Source organism: Bufo bufo, chromosome 1 (genome assembly GCF_905171765.1).
Source record: "Bufo bufo chromosome 1, aBufBuf1.1, whole genome shotgun sequence".
Classification (NCBI taxonomy): Eukaryota; Metazoa; Chordata; class Amphibia; order Anura; family Bufonidae; genus Bufo; species Bufo bufo.
The window spans coordinates 647,991,306-648,012,465 of record NC_053389.1 but is presented as its reverse complement, the minus strand read 5'-3'; positions in this window follow the sequence as shown (position 1 = coordinate 648,012,465).

Below are 21,160 nucleotides of genomic sequence, written 5' to 3'. Positions count from 1 at the left end.
CTTGAAGCTGCCTTTGGGGTGCTCGGTCCCAGATGGCGGCGGTCAGTAGCAGGCGGAGTCTCTTGGCGGCGGGTGTTCTGATTTTTCCCACTGCTCCCTCTTTTGCTACGCTGTTGGCTCGGTCTCACCACTGCCTCTTCCTCCGAACTGTGAAAGTCAGTGGCACGACCTTCATTCCATGTGGGGTCTAGGACCTCATCGTCCCCTGCATCGTCTTCCACCCAGTCTTGATCCCTGACCTCCTGTTCAGTCTGCACACTGCAGAAAGACGCAGCAGTTGGCACCTGTGTTTCGTCATCATCAGAGACGTGCTGAGGTGGTATTCCCATGTCCTCATCATCAGGAAAAATAAGTGGTTGTGCGTTAGTGCATTCTATCTCTTCCACCCCTGGGGAAGGGCTAGGTGGATGCCCTTGGGAAACCCTGGCAGCAGAGTCTTCAAACAGCATAAGAGACTGCTGCATAACTTGAGGCTCAGACAGTTTCCCTGATATGCATGGGGGTGATGTGACAGACTGATGGGCTTGGTTTTCATGCGCCATCTGTGCGCTTTCTGCAGAAGACTGGGTGGGAGATAATGTGAACGTGCTGGATCCACTGTCGGCCACCCAATTGATTAATGCCTGTACCTGCTCAGGCCTTACCATCCTTAGAACGGCATTGGGCCCCACCAAATATCGCTGTAAATTCTGCTGGCTACTGGGACCTGAGGTAGTTGGTTCACTAGGACGTGTGGCTGTGGCAGAACGGCCACGTCCTCTCCCAGCACCAGAGGGTCCACTAACACCACCACGACCATGTCCACCTCCGCGTCCGCGTCCCTTATTAGATGTTTTCCTCATTGTTCCCGTTCACCACAATTTTGAGAATGGCAAATTTGGGAATGCTTTTTCAACCCAGAACAAAAAGTCTGCTTTGACGGTCACTACAAATAACTTGACCAGCTAAAACTGTGCAGATTTGGTTGAATAGAGATGTGAGACCTGTTTTTTTTTGCGCTGTGTGACAGTTATAGGTTTAATCACAGAATGACACTTCTATCAGCACGCTAGCGTGTGTCTTAGGTTTTTCTGAATGACACTATCAATAACTTCAATGTAAGATTTTCTTTTTGGGATAGATTTCAAGTAGGCCTGAAATACCACAAACTAGTTATTTTCAGAATGGCAAATTTGGGAATGCTTTTTCAACCCAGAACAAAAAGTCTGCTTTGACGGTCACTACAAATAACTTGACCAGCTAAAACTGTGCAGATTTGGTTGAATAGAGATGTGAGACCTGTTTTTTTTTGCGCTGTGTGACAGTTATAGGTTTAATCACAGAATGACACTTCTATCAGCACGCTAGCGTGTGTCTTAGGTTTTTCTGAATGATACTATCAATAACTTCAATGTAAGATTTTCTTTTTGGGATAGATTTCAAGTAGGCCTCAAATACCAGAAACTAGTTATTTTCAGAATGGCAAATTTGGGAATGCTTTTTCAACCCAGAACAAAAAGTCTGCTTTGACGGTCACTACAAATAACTTGACCAGCTAAAACTGTGCAGATTTGGTTGAATAGAGATGTGAGACCTGTTTTTTTTTGCGCTGTGTGACAGTTATAGGTTTAATCACAGAATGACACTTCTATCAGCACGCTAGCGTGTGTCTTAGGTTTTTCTGAATGACACTATCAATAACTTCAATGTAAGATTTTCTTTTTGGGATAGATTTCAAGTAGGCCTGAAATACCACAAACTAGTTATTTTCAGAATGGCAAATTTGGGAATGCTTTTTCAACCCAGAACAAAAAGTCTGCTTTGACGGTCACTACAAATAACTTGACCAGCTAAAACTGTGCAGATTTGGTTGAATAGAGATGTGAGACCTGTTTTTTTTTGCGCTGTGTGACAGTTATAGGTTTAATCACAGAATGACACTTCTATCAGCACGCTAGCGTGTGTCTTAGGTTTTTCTGAATGATACTATCAATAACTTCAATGTAAGATTTTCTTTTTGGGATAGATTTCAAGTAGGCCTCAAATACCAGAAACTAGTTATTTTCAGAATGGCAAATTTGGGAATGCTTTTTCAACCCAGAACAAAATGTCTGCTTTGACGGTCACTACAAATAACTTGACCAGCTAAAACTGTGCAGATTTGGTTGAATAGAGATGTGAGACCTGTTTTTTTTTGCGCTGTGTGACAGTTATAGGTTTAATCACAGAATGACACTTCTATCAGCACGCTAGCGTGTGTCTTAGGTTTTTCTGAATGATACTATCAATAACTTCAATGTAAGATTTTCATTTTGGGATAAATTTCAAGTAGGCCTGAAATACCACAAACTAGTTATTTTCAGAATGGCAAATTTGGGAATGCTTTTTCAACCCAGAACAAAAAGTCTGCTTTGACGGTCACTACAAATAACTTGACCAGCTAAAACTGTGCAGATTTGGTTGAATACAAATGTCAGGTCTATTTTTTAGGCGCTGGGTGACAGGCTCAACTTGCCCCTGATGTAATATATGGCCAAAAAATAACCACACTGTTGATTGTTAAATGCACTTAGGTGACACAGGCTCAGCCTGCAGCTGATGTAGTATATGGCCAAAAAATAATCAGACTGTTGATGGTTAAATGCACTTGGGTGAAACAGGCTCAGCCTGCAGCTGATGTAGTATATGGCCAAAAAATAACCAGACTGTTGATGGTTAAATGCACTTCGGTGACACAGGCTCAGCCTGCAGCTGATGTAGGATATAGCACAAAATAACCACACTATCGATGGTTAAATACACTTGGTGATAGCTTGTGCTGGCGCACCACAAGTCACAAAATGGCCGCCGATCACCCCAGAAAAAAAGTGATCTAAAAACGCTCTGGGCAGCCTCAAAAAAGTGAGCAAGTCAATAATAGCACTTCAATGATCCACAGCTGCAGATCGATCACAGAATGAAGTCTTTTGGAGGAGTTAATCTGCCTAATCTCGCCCTAACGTCGCAGCTGCAACCTCTCCCTATACTGATCATAGCAGAGTGACGTGCGGCGCTACGTGACTCCAGCTTAAATAGAGGCTGGGTCACATGGTGCACTGGCCAATCATAGCCATGCTAATAGTAGGCATGGCTGTGATGGCCTCTTGGGCCAAGTAGTATGACGCTTGTTGATTGGCTGCTTTGCAGCCTTTCAAAAAGCGCCAAGAAAGCGCCAAACACCGAACCCGAACCCGGACTTTTACGAAAATGTTCGGGTTCGGGTCCGTGTCACGGACACCCCAAAATTCGGTACGAACCCGAACTATACAGTTCGGGTTCGCTCATCCCTAGCCATGACAGCTACCATAAAATTCAGGGAGTGTTGCAGACGGGCCCAAATAAATTCAGGGAGCGTGGCAGACGGGCCCAATCTCAAATGTACTTAATAAGCATAACATTAGCATTAGAATACTTTTTTGTACTTTATTTAGTTTGCACAGTGCTGTTGCATTGTATTATTTTTTTCTTTGTGTTTTCAGCCATAGCAACGTGCACCTGCGCATTGGGATGTGCTGACTGACCCCTTTTTTTTCTTTGCAGCTCTATTTAATACTGCCAGGTTATGTGGTATTTCCTCTGAAGGGGACAGACTCTTCGGATCGGCAATGGATGATATACTGGATAAAGCATCCAATAGAAAAAAGGGGTTCCCGACAGAGTCCAAATTTTTCCATCAACGCCACTCTTTTCGTAATCAAAAAAGGAGTAAACCTGTTCAAAAGAAGAAAGATAGTTCAGGTTCCTGGCAGCCCACGAGAGGCAGAGGTAGGGGTTTGCTGTTCAACCCGGATAAGGCCGCTAAACAATCTGACTCTGATTATGACGCCAGAGACCCAGTGGGGGGAAGATTAAAAAGGTGCATTCCCGCTTGGGAGGAAATTTCAACATCCCCAGGGATTCTAGAGATCGTTCATCTAGGCTACAAACTGGAGTTCTCTTCTCCCCGCCAGAAAGGTTCCTGATAAACAAAAAACTGAAGGAGGAAGATCATCGGCTTCTGGAGTCTCAGATTTTATTATTGCTGGAAAAAGAGGCAGTTATCCTGGTCCTGGAGGATCAAAAAGGGAAGGGGTTTTACTCCCCAGCCTTCCTGGTGAAGAAGCCAAACGGCTCTTTCAGGGCACTTATCAGTCTAAAGTACCTCAACAAGTACATAACATACAAGAAGTTCAAGATGGATACAGTCAAATCAACTATCAATCTGTTGTCACAGATAACACTCGACTTAGTGGTAGTGATAAGCGACATAGGCAATATTCATTTTCCTGATATTTTGCGAATTTATGGCCTAATATTCACCATAAATTCGCAAATTCTAGAAGTTTCCTGAGTCTGGAGAAAATGGTTGGCAGCAACTTTTGTGAGTGTGAGGAAGAACTCCTGATCACTGTAAGTAATTTTACATTACAACACTGTTTTAGTTTACAGTAATTCCTATCACACTGCCTAACACCCTGCACTGAAACCTATCAGCTAACTATATCACTATCTAACCTACACTGACTATCTCCCACTAATTATCTGTATTATATATAAGAGTTAACTATCTAATGTAATTAAATAAGGATTCAGATGAGTCTGCAAAGCACAGAGCACAACAATGACATTGCTCTCTATCTCAGAACTGCAAAAAACTGCAGAAAATGGCTGCTGTGGAGTCTCCTATTACAGGGCTTTTTTTCTCAGAGAAAAGGTGGTGGAACTCACCCCCCCTCCCCTGGCCACGCCCCTACCCACCCCTAGGACCGCCCCCTAAAACCGCCCCTTTAGAGAACAGGGATGCAAGTAAAATTTGGGGGGGGGCTATAAAAGTCCAGCCCAGCAAAGAAACCCCCCAGATGGGGATGGCACTGTTAATGGGGGATCTGGGGATGGCACTGTTAATGGGGGATCTGGGGATGGCACTGTTATGGGGTGGAGGATCTGTGGATGGCACTGTTATGGGGGATCTGTGGATGGCATCCACAGATCCCCCATCCTATAACAGTGCCATCCACAGACCCCCCCCATCCTATAACAGAGCCATCCACAGACCCCCCCACCCCATAACAGTGCCATCCACAGACCCCCCTTAACAGTGCCATCCACAGACCCCCCCACCCCATAACATTGCCATCCACAGACCCCCCCACCCTATAACAGTGCCATCCACAGACCCCCCCACCCCATAACAGTGCCATCCACAGACCCCCCCACCCCATAACAGTGCCATCCACAGACCCCCCTTAACAGTGCCATCCACAGACCCCCCCACCCCATAACAGTACCATCCACAGACCCCCCACCCCATAACAGTGCCATCCACAGACCCCCCATTGCCGCTCCAGTACAGTTATAAAATGTGTAATTCAATTAGTAATGATTCATGCTGCCCCCTCTGTAGTATAACATTCAATATATCCTACTCACAGGGCTACTGTTATATCGTAATGCAGGCCGGCCGGGCAGACGAGCGGCAGAGTGACTGACTGACGTCACGTGCCTGCCCGGCCTACTTTATGAATGAAGCAGGCGGCGCAGGCAGGTGACGTCAGTCAGTCACTCTGCCGCTCGTCTGCCCGGCCGGCCTGCATTACGATAACAGCCCTGTGAGTAGGATATATTGAATGTTATACTACAGAGGGGGCAGCATGAATCATTATTAATTGAATTACACATTTTATAACTGTACTGGAGCGGAGGGGCCGGAGCACAGTGAACGCACCGGCCCCCAGCTCCTCCTCCCAGTCCCTCCCCGCTGATACATCGCAGCCTGCGATGCTGGAGCATGGCAGGCTACGATGTCAAAAGGTGGCGGCAACGCCGTTCCGGTGCGTTCCGCCAGAAAAAAAGCCCTGAATAGAATTACCATATTCTGTTGAGCAGCATTTTATTCCCAGTTTCTCAGGGCAGTTTCAGCTCTAATAACAGGTCTACAGGGCAAGGCAAGGTAAAAATCCATAACCAAGAAATCACAGATATGTTTTATTTTATTAGGTTGATACTGTTATTTTCTGGATAAGATGCCAGCAACCTATTAAATCAAGTTGAATCAAACTGCTTTTCAGTTAATATATCACATCTATCATTTGTGATTTCTGAAGCCTGTCAAGGCTCTGCATAATGAAAGCAGATTTAAAAGGTATTCTGTTTGCCTGCTGAACTGTTAAGAGGATCCACAGCAAGATAATTTATAGTAATAGTCTCACAAAATGAACACTTAAAAAAAAAAGAAAAGTAATCAACCATAATGCCTCATGTATTTATTTGGAGCGAAAGCAAGATTCCACAACAGATGGTGGATGACTGATAAAACCGATTTTTATCTTTTTTTGTCTATGATTTTTTTGGGTGGTAAGTGTATGTGGTTCAGAAAAGACGAAACCAGAAGACAGTCACATACCACAATACTAACCAGGTAGCATGGTGGCTCAGTGGTAACCACTGGTTCCTTGTAGCCTTGGGGTCCTAGGCTTGAATCTGACTACCGACTACATCTAGACCCACACTCCAAAGACATACTGATAGAGGACTTAGATTGTGAGTTCCAATGGAGATGTTGTGGAATATGTCAGTGCTATAAAAGTGAATAAAATAAGTAATACTAAAGGGCACAAATATCATCCACAAGAGTACAGTTTACTTATACAGTAAAGAGCACTTGTGTCAAACAGGTTGTCTGTTTAGAGAAAGTGAACAGAGGGAAATCTCTTATAGACAGACCTTAAAGGGAGGATGCAGGAAATGACACAAAAATTTGTCAATAGAGGTTATCCGTCTAAGCTGTTGGATGAACAAAGGCATAAGGTAGAAAATCCCACAACAATAGTAAAAAAGAGAGAGAAAACACAGAGAATACCGCTTATTGTAAAATACCACCCCTGGATGGATCGAGTAAGAGCAATTGCCAATAAACACTGGCATATTTTACAAAGATCATACCCTACTATTCAGGAATATAGGGAGTTACCTATGATGTGTTATAAACGTAATAATAATATTAGAGACAAGATCATCCGGGCGGATATAGGTAGTGACAGGACGTCCTTGCGACAGCTCACTCTCTCCACAGTCAGAAAGGGAACATTTCCCTGTCTGAACTGTGTTCATTGTTCAAATGTCATTAAGGGCTCCAACATATCACACCCACACACAGGACAACAAATTCCAATACGGGGTCATTTTACCTGTGACAGTAGTTTTGTTATCTACTTACTAAAATGTCCTTGTGGGTTATGCTATGTTGGAGAGGCAACAATGCGTATAAAAGATAGAGTGGGCAAACACAAATTCACAATCAGGAAAGAAAATATTTTGCTACACATCCCTCAACATTTCAATGAGAAAAAACATCATATCTCACAATTACGTTTCCAAATTATAGAGGAAGTGACCCTACCACGACGTGGAGGAAATCGTATCCAGATGCTTCATCAGCGTGAAGCATATTGGATCCACCGGCTCGAGACGCTTGCCCCTAAAGGCCTCAACAAAGAATATTCATTGAGTAGTTTCATTTAAAAGAGTATATTATAATATGTTTGTATTTGGTTCTATAATGGATCATTGATGACTCAGACGCTGTAGTAATGTATGAATGTAGATACATACTCTGCCGTGTTATATTTCTTTTTCATTGATTGAGTTCCGTTTATACTGAGTTACATAGCAACCTGACGCCACGGTCAGGTGACTGGTCATGTGGCTGGGGGCGTATGCCTTCAATCATAGTCACATGACCGCTCACATGACTAGGGGCGGGCTATTCAAAAGGTGTATTTAAATGGTGCATTGTATATGTTGTATTGAGCTATCATCACCTGTTATTTAATAAAGGCAAATTTTATGCCGAAACGCGCGTCACATGGGTGACGAATAAAGAAGTTTCTGTTCAGCAAAGAAAAAACGGAGTGCTGGTCTTTCTAATATATATATATAAAAACACGACTTAACCAGCACCGTTATTCCATTAGGAAGGAGAAAATGGACCTGCCTGTGTCTAAACATTTTAAAGAGGCAGGACACACACAGAATGATCTGAGATTTCGTATCTTGGAACAGATTGAACTAGGGAGAAGGGGCGGGGATAGACAAGCTCTGCTCAAAAAACGTGAATTATATTGGATATTTACTCTGAAAACTTTAAGACCCAATGGGTTAAATGTGGATTTTAGGGTAGATTAGTACTGCCTCACTCCGTCACTTGCTGTATCCGTATTTCCATCTGTATGGTGAATGCACATGTATATTATTAAGCATTTCATCAAGCGTTATTTTCATATGAGAATTTTTCTATAATATTGTTTCTCTTTGTTTTTAGATTTGTAACATTCTCATGGTCATGACTGTGTTGCTGTATGATATGAAGTTCATCGCTGTTCCAGTCGGCTACCCAAATTCTGTATTTGTTATCTGCATGCATGATGTCCGGACCGCCGTTGCAATATTGATGTGGAGTGTATCCTAGGCTGTATTAAGTGCCTGCTCCCACAGTCGCTACAGTCATAGTTTTATATACCTATACCTTTTTAAGGATAAATGATAATTGATATTCTAAGTATTATTCTAATTTTGGCTTGGAGAATTCAATGTTTTGGTGAGGCTGTGTTGTCTTAATATGGGGGACTGATGGTGGTTCGAGGGGTTGTCCTGGCGACGCCAATCTCTCCCCCATCCCCAGCACTGACTGATCATTCACATGATCCGTCGTTGTTGGCTGACATCCTTTTTGACCAATTACATATCCTCCTTGTAGCCTGCCTCAGTGGGTTGATAAGGCGCTGAAGTATGCGACCATTTATGTAAAATTACGTTGGTTGCTGTTTGGCAGTGTCCTTGACCCTATTCATCAACGTATTTACCTGATGACATTTGTTTCTTATTGTATTTGTCTCCTTATATCTCTCTGGTATCTATATACATAACTATGACCATGTATCGACTGATTTGCAGCCACTATTGCGGTCTGGACATGCGCACATTATGTGTGAGGCTGTTCCGACCATCTTTGTTGAGGATTTCATTCAGTAGCTGGACGCCGGCAGGATCGCAATATTTGATCCTCCCGCGCATGCGCGGTAGGAGAATGGGAACGCCGCTAAACATGCGATGCAAATTGCATACAGTTGCACAGCTGACAGTGAGTTATTTTAATTTCACTTAGTTATTGGATCACCTGCACTCATTAGCATCTTTTCTATGTAACACAGGAATGCTGTACTCTATATCTATGGTTTTATATGCATCGTATCTGTCAGAATGTGGCGGTTTTCCATATGTATTTTCATATTCACAGGTATCACTATATTCAAGTGTTTTGTTTATATATTTTCAATTGATGTTAATCATTTGTTGATCAATGTCTCTATATATCACATGCTTGTAGCACATGTGCATTAGGCTTGATAAAGACAGCATTGAGCTGTTGAAACGTCGCTTCATTTTTTTGGGTCAATAAACCACACGTTTTCTTCAACTACTTGGAGTGCTGCTGGCTTTTTTTCTTTTCTATATATATATATATATATAGACCTTAAAGGGAGTCTGTCAGCAGTTTTGACCCCTCAACACTACTGACAGCAGGTGACAGAGGGAGCAGTGTAAGCATACCTAGGATGATAGCCATGTAGGAAGCATAACCAATTAATCCAAGTTTTAATCACCTTAGGCCACAATTACAAGTGCCATGGAGGAGGTGGTTTCATGTTTAATGCCCTTCGATCTCTACAGTGAACACTTCCCCAACTGTTCCCTTCGGTGTGTTAGCTGTAATGTCCAATCAAGAGACTACTAGAGGAGACGAGAGTTGCTGGGGGAGTTTTCTTTGCAGATACTATAATCCAGGGTACTAAATACAAAAGTACTGTATTCACACACCAGGGGATTAAAAATTGGATTTCTTTCAATCCCTTGGTAGTGTTGAGTGAGCATGCTCGTCCGAACACCAGTTTGGCTCGAGCATCGCTATGCTCGGCCGAACACTGCGTGTGCTCGAGCGCGATGCTCAAGTCAGTGTATTTAAATCTAATTTAGCCTCTATTTCTATGCAGAAGATTGCTGTACAGTGAGATAATCCCTCAGTGTAAGTCCGCAGCTTAGGAGTCCCTGCTGTTATTCCATATATAGCTATGTCCATATATGGAGTCAGTGCTTGGGGACACCCCAGTGTATTTAAATCTAATATACACTGTATTTCAGAAAAGTTTCTGCCAGGATTTGAACTCACAACATTTTGCATTAGAGGCAAGGCACTTAACCACTCAGCTATAATAGCTGCATAGCCAGTTACTGAAAAAAATAAAAAATGAGACTTCTACTGTACTGAACTTCTACTGAGACCTATACAGTAGAAGTCTCATTTTTTTTTTTTTTGTGACTGTGTATGCAGCTATATAGTGTAGTGGTTAAAGGTCTGGGCTGTGATGCAGAAGCTGTGAATTCAAATCCTGTCACAAGCGTTTTCAGAAATAGAGGTTAATTAGATTTGTATAGATTTTTTTTGTAATTGTTAAAAAATTTATGGCACAAAATAAATGTGTAATTACAAAAAAAATTTAAAAATATAAATATATTTTTTATATATATATATATATATATATATATATAACCCCTTAAGGACACGGCCATATTTCAACTTAAAGACCAGGCCATTTTTTGCAAATCTGACCAGTGTCATTTTATGTGGTGATAACTTTAAAACGCTTTGACTTATCCAGGCCATTCTGAGATAGTTTTTTCGTCACATATTGTACTTCATGACACTGGTAGAATGGAGTAAAAAAAAAAAATCATATTTTTTTTATAGACAAATACCAAATTTACCAAACATTTTGAAACAAAATGGGCAAATTTCCAAGTTTCAATTTCTCTACTTCTATAATACATAGTAATACCTACAAAAATAGTTATTACTTTACATTCCTCATATGTCTACTTCATGTTTGGATCATTTTGGGAATGACATTTTATTTTTTGGGGATGTTACAAGGCTTAGAAGTTTAGAAGCAAATCTTGAAAATTTTCAGAAATATTCAAAAACCCACTTTTAAAGGACCAGTTCAGGTCTGAAGTCACTTTGTGAGGCTTACATAATAGAAACCACCCAAAAATGACCTCAGTCTAGAAACTACACCCATCAAGGTATTCAAAACTGATTTTACAAACTTTCTTAACCCTTTAGGTATTCCACAAGAATTAATGGCAAATAGAGATAAAATTTAAAAATTTTACTTTTTGGGCAGAATTTGAATTTTAATATTATTTTTTCCAGTTACAAAGCAAGGGTTAACAGCCAAACAAAACTCAATATTTATGACTCTGATTCTGTAGTTTACATAAACACACCATATGTGATCGTAAATTACTGTACGGGCACACGGCATTGCGCAGAAGGAAAGGAATGCCATACGGTTTTTGGAAGGCAGATTTTGCTGGACAGGTTTTTTGACACTATGTCCCATTTGAAGCCCCCCTGATGCAGCCCTAGAGTAGAAACTCCCAAAAAGTGACCCCATTTTAGAAACTACGGGATAGGGTGGAAGTTTTGTTGGTACTATTTTAGGATACATATAAATTTTAGTTGCTCTATATTACACTTTTTGTGAGGCAAGGTAACAAGAAATAGCTGTTTTGGCACCGTTTTTATTTTATGTTATTTACAATATTCATCTGACAGGTTAGATCATGTGGTATTTTTATAGAGCAGGTTGTCACGGATGCGACAATACCAAATATGACTACTTTTTTTGGTTGTTTGTTTCAGTTTTACATAACAAAGCATTTTTTTTTTTTTATGATTCTTTAGTGTCTCTACATTCTGAAAACCATAGTTTTATTTATTTTTTGGGTGACTGTCTTGTGTAAGGGCTTGTTTTTTTCAGGATGAGATGACGGTTTGATTGGCACTATTTTGTGGTGTGTATTACTTTTTGATCGCTTGCTATTACACTTTTTGTGATGTAAGGTTACAAAAAATGGCCTTTTTTACACCGTTTTTATTTTTTTACGGTATTCACCTGAGGGGTTAGGTCATGTGATATTTTTATAGAGCAGGTTAATACGGACACTGCAATACCTAATATGTATACTTTTTTTATTTATGTAAGTTTTACACAATGATTTCATTTTTGAAACCAAAAAAATCATGTTTTAGTGTCTCCATAGTCTGAGAGCCATAGTTTTTTCTGTATTTGGGCGATTATCTTGAGTACGGTATGATTTTTGCGGGATGAGATGACGGTTTGATTGGCACTATTTTGTGGTGAGTATGACTTTTTGATCACTTGCTATTACACTTTTTGTCATGTAAGGTGACAAAAAATAGATTTTTTTACACCATTTTTATTTTTATACGGTATTCACCTGAGGGGTTAGGTCATGATATATTTTTTAGAGCAGGTTATTACGGACGCTGCGATACCTAATATGTATACTTTTTTTTGTTTATGTAAGTTTTACACAATTTCATTTTTGAAACAAAAAAAATCATGTTTTAGTGTCTCCATAGTCTAAGAGCCATAGTTTTTTTTTGTTTTTGGGCGATTATCTTAGGTAGGGTCTCATTTTTTGCGGAATGAGATGATGGTTTGATTGGCACTATTTAGGGGTGCATATGACTTTTTGATCGCTTGCTATTACACTTTTTGTAATGTAAGGTGACAAAAAATAGCTTTTTTACAACGTTTTTATATTTTAGTTTTTTATGGTGTTCATCTGAGGGGTTAGGTCATGTGATATTTTTATATAGCATGTTATTACGGATGCGGAAATACCTAATATGTATACTTTTTTAATTTACTTAAGTTTTACACAATAACAGCTTTTTTAAAACAAAAAAAATTATGTTTTAGTGTCTCCATATTCTGAGCCACATTTGTTTTTATTTTTCGGGCGATTGTCTTAGCTAGGGGCTCATTCTTTGCGGGATGAGGTGACGGTTAGATTGGTAGTATTTTGGTGGGCATACGCCTTTTTGATCGCTTGATGTTGTACTTTTAGTGATGTAAGGAGACAAAAAATTGTTTATTTAGCAGTTTTTTTTTACGGTGTTCATCTGAGGGGTTAGGTCATGTGATGTGTTTATAGAGCAGGTCCATACGAACTCTGTGATACATGATATGTCTACTTTTTTTTCCCCTAATTTTTTACCAATTTGTTTTTTACTTTATTTGGGGGAAATTACGTTTTTTTTTTTTTACTTGAAACTTTTTATTTTTTGGGGGGAAATCTTTATTTTTTTTAACTTTATTTTTTTGTTTCACTTTGGGACTTCAACTTTTGGGTATCTGATTCCCTTTACAATGCATTCCAATACTTCTGTATTGGAATGCATTGGCTATACAGTGTGTATTACTCATACAGCTTCCTGCCTGTGAGATCCAGGGGGCTGGATCTCACATGCTCTTCACCAGAAGGCAGCACAGATGCCTAAGGAAGGCATCGCGCTGCCTTCCATGCCATCAGGTCCCCATTACAGCCGCACGGGGACCCGATGGCACCGCCGACTGCCCGCCGCAGCAACCTGTAAAAGCCGCAAACCGCAGGTCTGAATTGACCTGCGGCTTGCAGCGATCACCGATATGGGGGGTCACAGGACCCCCCCGTGCATTGTCGCAGCGTGCCTTAAGTACCAGGACATCATGCCGTACCGGTACGTGATATGTCACCAAGAGGTTATATTTAGTTTAGCCTCTATTTATGAAAAAGTTTGTTGACAGGATTCAAACTCACAGCTTCTGCATCACAGCCCAGAACTTTAACCACTACACTATATAGCTGCATAGCCAGCCACAAAAAAAAAAAGAAAAAATATGAGACTTCTACTGTATAGGTCTCAGTAGTCTGAGTGGTTAAAGGGATCCTGTCATCAACTTTATGCTGCCCATACTAACGGCAGCATAAAGTTGAGACGGGTAAGTTGAATTCAGCGGTCTGTCCTTTATAAGTTAAACTTAAAAGTAAGTGGTTGCCGAGAACCAACATCACAATCCTTGCAGATTGGGCCTGGAAAAGAGTCACGGCCACCTGAGAAGAGTCATGGTTATTCATGAATTCCTGCTCTCCCTGCCCACCTGCTGATGACTGACAGTCTTCTACCGAGTTTTCTCTCTAGGAGAGAACTGCAAATCATCAGCAGACGGGGAAAGCAGGAAATTATGAATAACCATGACTCTTCTCAAGTAGATTTAAATCTTCTTATGGCCTGAGCTGCAACAATTATGATCCTGGTTCTTGGCAAGCACTTACTTTTAGCTCATGAGTGACACACCGCTGAAATCAGCATTTCTGTCACTATTTTATTCTGCCCTCAGTGAGGTCAGCATAAAGTTGATGACAGGTTCCCTTTAAGTGCCTTGCTTCTAATACAGAAGATTGTGAGTTCGAATCCAGGCATAAAATTTTCTGAAATGCAGGCTAAATTAAATACACTGGGGTGTTCCCAAGCACCAACTCCATATATGGACATAGCTATATATGGAGTCACAGCAGGGACTCCTAAGCCGAACTAGAGTCCCGCCACCCTCCCCTCTTCCGAGCAAGGGGTGCCTGGGGTTTTCCCATTGACTTTCATTGTGCTCGGTAGAACACCTGAGCATCGCAAAGTGTTCTACTCGAGCACACAAGCACTTTGGTGCTCGATCAACACTATCCCTTGGTGCTGCAGCTCAGTTTCCTTTCATGTGAGTAAGTCAACATGGCCACTACACAGTTGACAGAGCCTTCTGCTTTTGGGTCTGTCCATTGGTTAGTTTCCGGCGCTGAATGCTTCCAACAACGTGTGCTATCATATGTGCATTTTCAACTAGCCAAACCTAATGAGCTGATGCATGTTTCTATATGCTTATTAACCTCTTATCAATTCTGATATGCAGGTAACAGACGTGAGGCGCAGAGAGGAGGGAAGGGGAGTACCCTTTCTCTAAGGAGAGGGAGGAGTAATGACCCCTAACTCACCTAGCACTGGCACCTGGCTGCCCTGACGTCCCTAGATGGGCTGCTAATCCGTACGCCGATCACGTGCCTTGTCTCTGGCTTACCCTGAAGTAAGCCCTAGGTAGTGAATAGGGAGGTGGGAGCGCTAGTCCTCACCTCTGACACCTAGGGTAACAACAGGGAAAGGACAAACAACACAAACACCACAAACAATCCCAGAAGGGAGACAGCAACAACAGAAGAGAACCAGAGATCCGATAGCACCAGTTCAGGTCAGAATAGAAGATCTGGAAGGAAGGTCTATATCTGGCAACAAGAGAAGAAGAAAGGGAGAATATATAGTAGCTGGGAGTGGCTGACAGGGAACATCTGAAAAGAAAAGCTACAGATTCCTAAATGGGACAAAAAGGATCACAAACCTAAGGAGGAAAACCTGGACTGGAATCCATTCTCACCGCTAGGTCATATAGCGATCTCTTGAAACCAAGCGAGTAGCCACCCGCTGCGACCTTCTGACCCCAGGCACAACAGGGTCAGTGATAGGGCGTGACACCCTGGTGACAGCTCTCATGAGTCTTAGTTGTAGGGGATGTTAGTCGCTTTTATACTGTGAGCTTTTACAATTCAATATTCCATTTCTTAAATATGACCATTGAACAGCTTTATAATGACATATACTCCCTTGGTAAAGATAGAGTAACATAAGACACTAAACTGAATTGTCTCAAATGACACCACAGTGACCGTGTAATGTTATATGAAATTTTATAGCAATGGCAGGCAAAACCCTTATACAGGATATAGCCAAAGTCTCATGGCATGGAGGATTTTATGCAAGCACACCTTAGTTTGCCAGATGGTAGGGGACGCAGAGCTTTTGTTCAGTAAGATTTAATGCATTTTATATAGAATATAATGGGATGCACTGTTGTTATAGCATCACTATCGTCCATGTTACCAAGGCCCTAGACAGTTTTAAAAGTAAAGTGTAAGAAATTATACATAAACTGGTTTTGCCATGACAACAGTCACATTTTATTGAAAGTAAACAGGCAATCTGCTGTATACCTGGCTTCAGAAACCAGCTGAGATGATCATTATACCTGACATTCTCCGCAAATGTAGAATTACATGCAGGCAATTCAAATGAATGGCTGACCATGTAATACAGGGAAAGGTCATGTCTGCGAAACCATTTTAATACATTGGTAGGCCCAGGAAAATAATTTTGTGAGTCAGCCCTGATGATTTGGAACATATATATCCTGACTAGAGTTGAGCGAACACCTGGATGTTCGGGTTCGAGAAGTTCGGCCGAACTTCCCGGAAATGTTTGGGTTCGGGATCCGAACACGACCCGAACTTCGTCCCGTACCCGAACCCCATTGAAGTCAATGGGGACCCGAACTTTTGGGCACTAAAAAGGCTGTAAAACAGCCCAGGAAAGGGCTAGAGGGCTTCAAAAGGCAGCAAAATGTAGTTAAATCCCCTGCAAACAAATGTGGATAGGGAAATTAATTAAAATAAAAATAAAATAAATAAAAATGAACCAATATCAATTGGAGAGAGGTCCCATAGCAGAGAATCAGGCTTCATGTCAGCAGAGAATCAGTCTTCATGTCATACAGTAGCAGAGAATCAAGCTTCACGTCACCCAAAACTGGAACAGTCCATTGTCAGATATTTAGGCCCCGGCACCCAGGCAGAGGAGAGAGGTCCCATAACATAGAATCTGGCTTCATGTCAGCAGAGAATCAGTCTTCATGTCATAGCAGAGAATCAGGCTTCATGTCATAGCAGAGAATCAGGCTTCACGTCACCCACCACTGGAACAGTCCATTGTCAGATATTTAGGCCTAGGCACCCAGGCAGAGGAGAGAGGTCCCATAGCAGAGAATCTGGCTTCATGTCAGCAGAGAATCAGTCTTCATGTCATAGCAGAGAATCAGGCTTCACGTCACCCACCACTGGAACAGTCCATTGTCAGATATTTAGGCCCAGGCACCCAGGCAGAGGAGAGAGGTCCCATAGCAGAGATTCAGGCTTCATGTCAGCAGAGAATCAGTCTTCATGTCATAGCAGAGAATCATGCTTCACGTCACCCAACATTGGAACAGTCCATTGTCATATAATTTAGGCCCCGGCACCCAGACAGAGGAGAGAGGTCCCATAACATAGAATCTGGCTTCATGTCAGCAGTGAATCAGTCTTCATGTCATAGCAGAGAATCAGGCTTCATGTCACCCACCACTGGAACAGGCCACTGTCAGATATTTTTAGGCCCCGGCACCCAGACAGAGGAGAGAGGTCCCATAACATAGAATCTGGCTTCATGTCAGCAGAGAATCAGTCTTCATGTCATAGCAGAGAATCAGGCTTCATGTCACCCACCACTGTAACAGTCCATTGTCAGATATTTAGGCCCAGGCACCCAGGCAGAGGAGAGAGGTCCCATAGCAGATAATCTGGCTTCATGTCATAGCAGAGAATCAGGCTTCACGTCACCCACCACTGGAACAGTCCATTGTCAGATATTTAGGCCCAGGCACCCAGGCAGAGGAGAGAGGTCCCATAGCAGAGAATCAGGCTTCACGTCAGCCACCACTGGAACAGTCCATTGTCAGATATTTAGGCCCAGGCACCCAGGCAGAGGAGAGAGGTCCCATAGCAGAGAATCTGGCTTCATGTCAGCAGAGAATCAGTCTTCATGTCATAGCAGAGAATCAGGCTTCATGTCACCCACCACTGGAACAGGCCACTGTCAGATATTTTTAGGCCCCGGCACCCAGACAGAGAAGAGGTTCATTCAACTTTGGGTTGCCGCGCAATATAATGGTAAAATGAAAATAAAAATAGGATTGAATGAGAAAGTGCCCTGGAGTACAATAATATATGGTTAAGGGGAGGTAGTTAATGTCTAATCTGCACAAGGGATGGACAAGTCCTGTGGGATCCATGCCTGGTTAATTTTTATGAACGTCAGCTTGTCCACATTGGCTGTAGACAGGCGGCTGCGTTTGTCTGTAATGACGCCCCCTGCCGTGCTGAATACACGTTCAGACAAAACGCTGGCCGCCGGGCAGGCCAGCACCTCCAAGGCATAAAAGGCTAGCTCTGGCCACATGGACAATTTGGAGACCCAGAAGTTGAATGGGGCCGAACCATCAGTCAGTACGTGGAGGGGTGTGCACACGTACTGTTCCACCATGTTAGTGAAATGTTGCCTCCTGCTAACACGTCCCGTATCAGGTGGTGGTGCAGTTAGCTGTGGCGTGGTGACAAAACTTTTCCACATCTCTGCCATGCTAACCCTGCCCTCAGAGGAGCTGGCCGTGACACAGCTGCATTGGCGACCTCTTGCTCCTCCTCTGCCTTCGCCTTGGGCTTCCACTTGTTCCCCTGTGACATTTGGGAATGCTCTCAGTAGCGCGTCTACCAACGTGCGCTTGTACTCGCGCATCTTCCTATCACGCTCCAGTGCAGGAAGTAAGGTGTGCACATTGTCTTTGTACCGGGGATCCAGCAGGGTGGCAACCCAGTAGTCCTCACACGTTAAAATGTGGGCAACTCTGCTGTCGTTGCGCAGGCACTGCAGCATGTAGTCGCTCATGTGTGCCAGGCTGCCAAGAGGTAAGGACAAGCTGTCCTCTGTGGGAGGCGTATCGTCATCGTCCTGCGTTTCCCCCCAGCCACGCACCAGTGATGGGCCCGAGCTGCGTTGGGTGCCACCCCGCTGTGAACATGCTTCATCCTCATCCTCCTCCACCTCCTCCTCATCCTCATCCTCCATTAGTGGGCCCTGTCTGGCCACATTTGTACCTGGCCTCTGCTGTTGCAAAAAACCTCCCTCTGAGTCACTTCGAAAAGACTGGCCTGAAAGTGCTAAAAATGACCCCTCTTCCTCCTCCTCCTCCTCCTCCTGGGCCACCTCCTCTTCCATCATCGCCCTAAGTGTTTTCTCAAGGAGACATAGAAGTGGTATTGTAACGCTGATAATGGCGTCATCGCCACTGGCCATGTTGATGGAATACTCGAAACAGCGCAACAGGGCACACAGGTCTCGCATGGAGGCCCAGTCATTGGTGGTGAAGTGGTGCTGTTCCGCAGTGCGACTGACCCGTGCGTGCTGCAGCTGAAACTCCACTATGGCCTGCTGCTGCTCGCACAGTCTGTCCAGCATGTGCAAGGTGGAGTTCCACCTGGTGGGCACGTCGCATATGAGGGGGTGAGCGGGAAGGCCGAAGTTACGCTGTAGCGCAGACAGGTGAGCAGCGGCAGGATGTAAACGCCGGAAGCGCAAACAGACGGCCCGCACTTTATGCAGCAGCTCTGACATGTCGGGGTAGTTGAGAATGAACTTCTGCACCACCAAATTCAGCACATGCGCCAGGCAAGGGATGTGCGTCAAACTGACTAGTCCCAGAGCTGCAACGAGATTTCTCCCATTATCGTACACCACCTTGAGCTGAGGCTTGAATCTCACCGGCAGCAACCACTCGTCGGTCTTTTGTTCTATACCCCGCCACAAATCCTGTGCGGTGTGGGGCCTGTCCCCCAAACATATGAGTTTCAGAATGGCCTGCTGACGTTTACCCCGGGCTGTGCTGAAGTTGGTGGTGAAGGTGTGTGGCTGACTGGATGAGCAGGTGGAAGTAGAGGAGGAGGAAGCTGAGTAGGAGGAGGAGGCAACAGGAGGCAAAGAATGTTGCCCTGCGATCCTTGGAGGCGGAAGGACATGCGCCAAACAGCTCTCCGCCTGGGGCCCAGCCGCCACTACATTTACCCAGTGTGCAGTTAGGGAGATATAGTGTCCCTGGCCGTGCTTACTGGTCCACGTATCTGTGGTTAGGTGGACCTTGCCACAGATGGCGTTGCGCAGTGCACACTTGATTTTATCGGATACTTGGTTGTGCAGGGAAGGCACGGCTCTCTTGGAGAAGTAGTGGCGGCTGGGAACAGCATACTGTGGTACAGCAAGCGACATGAGCTGTTTGAAGCTGTCTGTGTCCACCAGCCTGAATGACAGCATTTCATAGGCCAGTAGTTTAGAAATGCTGGCATTCAGGGCCAGGGATCGAGGGTGACTAGGTGGGAATTTACGCTTTCTCTCAAATGTTTGTGAGATGGAGAGCTGAACGTTGCCGTGTGACATGGTTGAGATGCTTGGTGACGCAGGTGGTGGTGTTGGTGGTACATCCCATGTTTGCTGGGCAGCAGGTGCCAACGTTCCTCCAGAGGCGGAGGAAGAGGCCGAGGCGGCAGCAGCAGAAGAGGCCGAGGCAGCAGCAGCAGAAGAGGTAGCAGGGGGAGCCTAAGTGACTGCCTTGTTTTTAAGGTGTTTACTCCACTGCAGTTCATGCTTTGCATGCAGGTGCCTGGTCATGCAGGTTGTGCTAAGGTTCAGAACGTTAATGCCTCGCTTCAGGCTCTGATGGCACAGTGTGCAAACCACTAGGGTCTTGTCGCCAGCACATTGTTTAAAGAAGTGCTATGCCAGGGAACTCCTTGAAGCTGCCTTTGGGGTGCTCAGTCCCAGATGGCGGCGGTCAGTAGCAGGTGGAGTCTCTTGGCGGCGGGTGTTCTGCTTTTGCCCACTGCTCCCTCTTTGTCTTTTGCTACGCTGTTGGCTTGGTCTCACCACTGCCTCCTCCTCCGAACTGTGAAAGTCAGTGGCACGACCTTCATTCCATGTGGGGTCTAGGACCTCATCGTCCCCTGCATCGTCTTCATCCCTGACCTCCTGTTCAGTCTGCACACTGCAGAAAGACGCAGCAGTTGGAACCTGTGTTTCGTCATCATCAGAGACGTGCTGAGGTGGTATTCCCATGTCCTCATCATCAGGAAACATAAGTGGTTGTGCGTTAGTGCATTCTATGTCTTCCACCGCTGGGGAAGGGCTAGGTGGATGCCCTTGGGAAACCCTGCCAGCAGAGTCTTCAAACAGCATAAGAGACTGCTGCATAACTTGAGGCTCAGACAGGTGATGTGACAGACTGATGGGCTTGGTTTTCATGCGCCATCTGTGCGCTTTCTGCAGAAGACTGGGTGGGAGATAATGTGAACGTGCTGGATCCACTGTCGGCCACCCAATTGACTAATGCCTGTACCTGCTCAGGCCTTACCATCCTTAGAACGGCATTGGGCCCCACCAAATATCCCTGTAAATTCTGGCGGCTACTGGGACCTGAGGTAGTTGGTACACTAGGATGTGTGGCTGTGGCACAACGGCCAC